This window comes from Pantherophis guttatus, chromosome 3 (genome assembly GCF_059756535.1).
Source record: "Pantherophis guttatus breed Tessera chromosome 3, ASM5975653v1, whole genome shotgun sequence".
NCBI classification, from domain to species: domain Eukaryota; kingdom Metazoa; phylum Chordata; class Lepidosauria; order Squamata; family Colubridae; genus Pantherophis; species Pantherophis guttatus.
In genome coordinates this window covers 148,797,760-148,804,655 of record NC_142065.1, presented here as the reverse complement: position 1 = coordinate 148,804,655, position 6,896 = coordinate 148,797,760, and positions in this window count along the sequence as shown.

The following is a 6,896-nucleotide window of genomic DNA, read 5'->3' as shown; positions in this document are numbered from 1 at the left end:
TGCATCAAGACATCTTAAAATGCATTTCAGAATTCCTCTATTGAATAAACAGCTGGTTCATGGTTTTAAAAAGGTTGATGGAGACAAATGAAATGTTACTTGCTTTGCCTTTATTTATGCAGTGCTGTCAAATTAAATTTTAAACAAGTGCTATTGCATGCAATGCATAATTAAGTTATGGAACATCAGCGTGCCATTCCTCTAAAAATTGGAATCGGGCCTATAAATCCATAAAAAAACACTGTTCTCGTTCAGAAAGAAAATAGATTTGTTTTGTCTTTGCATTTTCAAAAGCACCACCACTGAAATAATATGCACACTATTCTGAGTGTCTTATTGGGGCAGACAGAAATTAAATATTTTCTAAATCAGGGATCCCCAACCACTGGCCCATGCTGGGCTGTAGCCCATTCAGAACCAGCTGCAGAAGTAGTGGGCGAGCCTATGTGATGCTGCATTTCTGAAAGTGGCATGCCCATGTGAAACCATCCCCTATTCCCTCCCTCCCGCTGCCACCGGTTGGAGATTGGAGATCACTGTTCTAAATAAATGGTCACAGATCTGTGTGTATCCATTTGATCCCACATTCCAAGATTACCTCCGTTGTGCTACAGTACCAAAAGAGGTAAAAAATGCTATGTATATCTAGGTGTAATTTTTTTATTATGCAGAGTTTCATCACAAAAAAAATTACCTCAATGTAATTATGCATCATAGTTATTATCTATCCTTCACTGAAACTTGAAGGCTTTTCAGGGTTGAGATGGAATTTAGGAAACGGGGAAAACACTGGGAGCTGATTTGCTAAAAGTATTCTTAAGAGTTGTTTGAAACATGTTTCATTTTTCTTTAATTATATATTTAGGGATTTAAAATAATGTCTCCGTTCATGATTATTACTGTATAATAAGGTGTGCTGTTATAAGGTATATTGTACTTGCTGCTTCTCCCAGAAAAGCTAAAAGTGATTTTACAACTGAATAATAAAACTCCAAAATTTAAATAAAACTAACAATTCTTAAAATTAACAGATTCCAAAGTTAAAAATGTTCGGGGGGGGGAACCCAGAGAAGGTTGAAATTTCAAGCCACACCCTCCATGATCTCATAATGCCAATTACCCAATCATTGTGGCTTACAGCAGCCAAAAAAAAAAAGAGAGGACAGTCCCAGAATCCAAAGCCTGACTGACAAGTTGTTTTTACCTCTTTTGAAACCTTTTCTAATTGTACTTATACTCATTGACAGACCCTTACAAAAATAGAAAGCAATAATTAAATGACATGAATGTAACCTTACCCTTAAAGGATTTGTTGGATCACACCAAGTTTTCCCAAAGTTCCAGAGTGTGTATTACTAACCTTGAATGATCTTAAAGCTAAGCAGGGTCAAACCTTGCTAGTACTTGGATGGGAGACTAGCAAAAAAATACCAGAGCAGAAGTATAAACTGGAAAGTAAAAAAAAAAAAAAAATCCTGGAGGAAGGAAATAGGATTTCCATATTGCTTCCAAGAAACTATATGGACATGTACTTAAAAGTACCCAGAATGAATTGAATTGAACATTCCCTTCATAATGAACACCAGGTTGACAATTGCTTTTTATGTATAATTGTGTTAATAAAGCAAAACCACATACCTTCTACACGAACTTGCAGTGTTGTGTAACTATCAAATGCTACATGCAGGATTCTATTAATAAGAAATGTCATGTGGAAAACTAAGTCAGCCATGTTTAAAGAAACAAAATACTATGACATAGCACCTTATATTTTAAAATGAGATCATCTAGTATATTTGACACAGAAATTATAACACAATTTAGCTATCTGATTGAAGGGCAGATACACTTCAGGAATGTATTTTCCTAGATTGGAGGACTCATAGAAAGTTTGTATTATTTAAATGCTACAAAATGTGTACTCTATCTGTAGGAAATGCAGGAAAACTGCCTAGAAAGAATGCAGGGGAAACAACAATTAGTAGGCTTCCTATTCATTTTGCAGTGTTTCTAGCATGGTAACATGGCACCCTCACACTGAAGTTAGATTTGAAGGCAGACAAGGGGCAGTATTGGGGTTCAAAAGGATTAGCAGAGGTCGCCTTCCATTGGAAAAAATTAGTCCAGTCCCTTTTATCCATAAATAAATGTAGCCTTCAGCCTACTGAAGGAAAACGTGAAATCATAGAAATCATACACAAAAAATCCGTAGAAGGGATGTTGTAGCTGGATAGTGACAATTGAATATAATGCTACAGGTGGTCCTCAATTTATCCTACAACTGGGACTGGAAACTGGCAAAAATGTCACAAATTGTGGTCATGTTTTCATAGGATGCCGCAACTGGTCCTACATGTGAGCAGATTACTAAGTACTAAAATGTAGTAATATGACCGCAGAGAGGAGTATGATATTTTACAACGGCTGGAAGTGTTTTATGGGCCAGAAAGTTAAAGGACCATAAGACACACTTTCTGAGGTCATTGTAACTTCTAACAATCATTAAATGATCCGTCGTAAATTGAGGTCTACTGTACCTGTATTAATTTCAAGAGCAATCTAATTTCATCCCCAGAAAACTATTCAGGTAGTTCTCAACTTAAGACCATAATTGAGGCCAAAATTTATGTTGCTAAGTGAGAAATTTGTTAAGTGAGATTTGCCCCATTTTATGACTTTTATTGCCATTATTTGTTAAGTGACTCACTGCAGTTCTTAAATTAGTAACACAGTTGTTAAGTGAATCTGGTTTCCCCATTGACTTCGCTCGTCAGAAGGTCACCAAAAGGGATAACACGACTCCAGGACACCGCAACCGCCATAAATGTAAATTAGTTGTCAAACATCCAAATCAGTGGTGAGTTGCTCCTGGTTCGGACCGGTTCTATAGAACCTGTAGTAAAACCGGAGGGAGTCTCCGCCGACCGACCCTGACGTAATCAGAACGCTTTTGCACATGCGCGGAAGAGCACATGCGTAAGCGAAGTGACCGCACACGCGGCCCCATTGCGAACCAGTAGTAAAGGTAAGTAGAACCCACCCCTGATCCAAATGTAAATCAGATGACCATGGGGATACTGCAACAGTCATAAATGTGAAAATATGGTCGTAAGTAACTTTTTTTCAGTGCCATTGTAACTTTGAATGTTCATTAAATGAACTGTTGAACATCAAGGACCACCTGTAACTGAGGGATATATCCTCTGAAAAGAGTAACACAAAAGAGCGTCCAGTGGATTTCATAAGAAAAGGCAGTCTTAAAATGTATGGCTTGGTGGCAGCGCTTTATCAAGCTTAGCTGATCCTGGAAAATTAAGCAGTACTGGAAGTGGTTAACTCCTGGATAGGAGACCATTAAGAAATACCCAGTATTGCTGAAAAGTAAAGAATAAAACTGTTTCAAATCTGCCCCTCCCCCACATGCCCTAAACCCATGTATGTGTCCATGACATTATCACAAATCAAGCATTATTCAAAAGAGACTTTGCACTGAAATAATATGTTTAATTTTCATTCAACTGATAAAAATTTATAACAAATCATCAATATGGCTTTGGGGTGAGATACCACCAGTATGCTGATGACACCCAGCTGTACATCTCCACCCCAGGCCACCCCAACGATGCCCTTGAAGTGATGTCCCAGTGCCTGGAGGCTGTGCGGATCTGGATGGGGAGGAACAGGCTCAAGCTCAACCCTTCCAAGACTGAGTGGCTGTGGCTCCCGGCATCCCGATATAGTCAGTTGACTCCATCACTGACTATTGGGGGCGAGTCTTTGGCCCCCACTGAAAGGGCTCGCAATCTGGGTGTCCTCCTGGATATGCAGCTGTCCTTGGAGGAATGTTGTGGCCCCACCCTCTGAGCCTGTCCCATCGGAGGCAGAAACCTCCGAGCATGAGGAAGAGGAGTCAGCCAGGCCTCCCTCTCCAGGCCCCTCCCCTCTGGCACTGTCTCAGGTGCCGGTCGAGGGAGAGGAGATTAGCAGGGAGACAGGTGGCTCGGATCAGAGTGACGGAGAAACATCATTCCTGGACGCACGCCTCCAAAGGCGTGATAAACGATTGCAGCAGCTCAGGAGGTGTGCTAGGGATTAGAACTGAGTCACTGGACCACACCCCAGAGACCAAATAATAGAGGGTGGTGGTCAGTGATCCTTGTGACGAACAAAACTAACCTTGGATAGTCACTAAAGCCTCGTTCGGAACTGCGGAGAGAAAGTTTTATTGTTGTCGGACATTTGGAAGCTGAATATTTGTCTTTCTGTTTTTCTGTGAAAATAAAGGCACTTGGCAGACGGTGTGTCTATCGCTGCCAAGTTGGAGATAAAGAAACTGGGTGCGTTCCAAAGTGTTTCCTTAACCCTCGGCTGGCTGTGTTTGTGTGTGTGTGTGTGTGGACGGGGACAGATCAAGGAACATCTGACGGCTGTAACCAGGGGGACCTTTTGTCAGGTTTGCCTGATTCGCCAGTTGCGGCCCTTTCTTGATCGGGATTCCCTGTCTACAGTCACTCACGCCCTCGTCACCTCTCGCCTTGACTACTGCAACGCTCTCTACATGGGACTCCCTTTGAGGAGCACCAGGAGGCTCCAGCTGGTCCAGAATGCAGCAGCGCGGGTAGTGACGGGAGCAGCATGGCGCTCCCATGTAACACCGCTCCTGCGCAAGCTGCACTGGTTCCCGGTGGTCTTCCGGGTGCGCTTCAAGGTGTTGGTTATCACCTTTAAAGCGCTCCATGGCATAGGGCCTAGCTATCTTCGAGACCGCCTGCTGCTACCGACGACCTCCCATCGACCTGTGCGCTCCCACAGAGAGGGCCTCCTCGGGGTGCCATCAGCCAAACAGTGCAGGCTGGTGACCCCCAGGGGGAGGGCCTTCTCTGTGGGGGCACCTACCCTCTGGAATCAGCTGCCCACAGAGATAAGGAGAATCCAAGACCTCAGCGCCTTTCGTCGTGCCCTTAAAACCCATTTTTTAAGCAAGCCGGGCTGGCTTAAGAAGAAATTTTAAATGTTTTAATTGGTAGTGAGTTTTAATTTAATTTAATTTAATTTTCACTGATTCCAGTGTTTATGGGTATCATTTTTAATGTTGCATCATGAAAATGTTGTATCATTTTCAATACAAATAATTATTAACATTAAAATAACCATCCCTCCTTCCAAAGCAATGCACCCCGTAGAGGCAGTTTGGAAGGCTGCCAATAGTTTCCTCTTTAAAGCTTACACTTGACTATCTGAAAGACTGCCTAAGTTAATAGGAACATGTTTGGGATCTAAGGTCAATGGAAAAGACCTTCTTAGTGATCAGCCAATTCCAGAAGCTTATTTGTCAGGCATGAGAGAGAGAGTAACTTCTTACACTGATCCCAAACTTACATATTCTACTCTCTTGAGGACAGGTGTTCTTTAAACATACCCAAACCAGGCACTGAGCTACGGAAACCTTACAGCAATGATAAGGTATCATTAAGAGAGTAGTCCACAACTTCTGGATCATTTGGGGTGGTTCTGGGATACTAGGATGAGCCTTAAGGATGAGAATAGTAGCATTTCACATCCCAGAGGCCTTATGATCATCTTTATTTTACAATTTTTATCTGAATTGAAAAACATCCCTGAAAAAAGGCAATGACAAATCATTTCTTCATCATTGCCAAGCAATTTGCACGGTTTCAGGAAGCTGTGATTCAGAAGTAGGAAAGGTCTTGAAACTTATTTTGCAGGGCAAGCTTTGGAAGGTCAAAAGACCACTCTTAGTTTTTGTGGTGGTTGTTACAGTGGCTGGAGTGCTGATGCAAATTGAGTGGAGCCAAACATCTCATACACACAAGTAGACATACAGGTAGTCCTCCACTTATAAGCAATCGCTTAGTGACAGTTTGAAGTTATAACGGTACAGAAAAGAAGTTACTTATGACCAGTTTTCACACTTACCACTCTTGTAGCATCCCCATGGTCTCGTGATCATAATGCAGGAGCTTGACAACTGGAATGTATTTATGACAGCTGCAATGTCCCAGGATCATATGATCACCATCTGTAACCTTCCCAGCTGGTTTCCGGCAAACAAAGTCAATGGAGGAAGCCAGATTTCCTTAATGACTGCATGATTCACTTAATAACTGCATGGATTCGCTTAACAACTGTGGCAAAAAGGTTGTAAAATGGGATGCAACTCACAACAACCACCTGCAGTATTATCTTTTTAAATATATTTTCATGGAGAATATGCAGGGTTATTTATTTTTAAGTCTATTTTAAAATTTGTTCTGTTCTTGTATTTCTTGTAACCACATTTTATGGTTTTAATTAATCTGAAGTAAAGAAGGGCACGAATTAGGATTAGGAGAAATTCTAATTACACCCCACACACCCACACCCACACCCCACTTTAGAATTCTTTTGACTGAAAGGAAAAGAACCTACCGTAATATTTTAAAACATAGTTCCACAATTTGGCACCTTCCAGATACTATTGTGGGCACACCCTCGATGTAGGGGATAAGCAGGCTGAGGCTGAGGGAGGCGTCAAACACATCATCAGTAATGAGTCTCTTTGGGCCCACAAGAGATCTAAATCTAGCTCAGCTTGAATTCTTTCTATTCTTATCTCCTGCTAATTTCCCCTTGGCCTGTTAGTAGTTCAGATTTTTGTAGAGAGCTTAAACCTGCAATAAATCTTGTGAACTGTCTGGATCCTGGTGCTTGACACTACCAATGAACACAGTGAGAAACTGCATTTCATTTTGGAGCAATGGAAAGTTTCAGGGAATCCAGTTTTTATTGGATTTCTAGTTCCTTGGAAGGAAGTTATTGAAATTATGCCTCTATAATATAAAGTTTATTTACTTGTTATGCAGGGTGAATATACAGATCCCTGCTCTTACCAATAT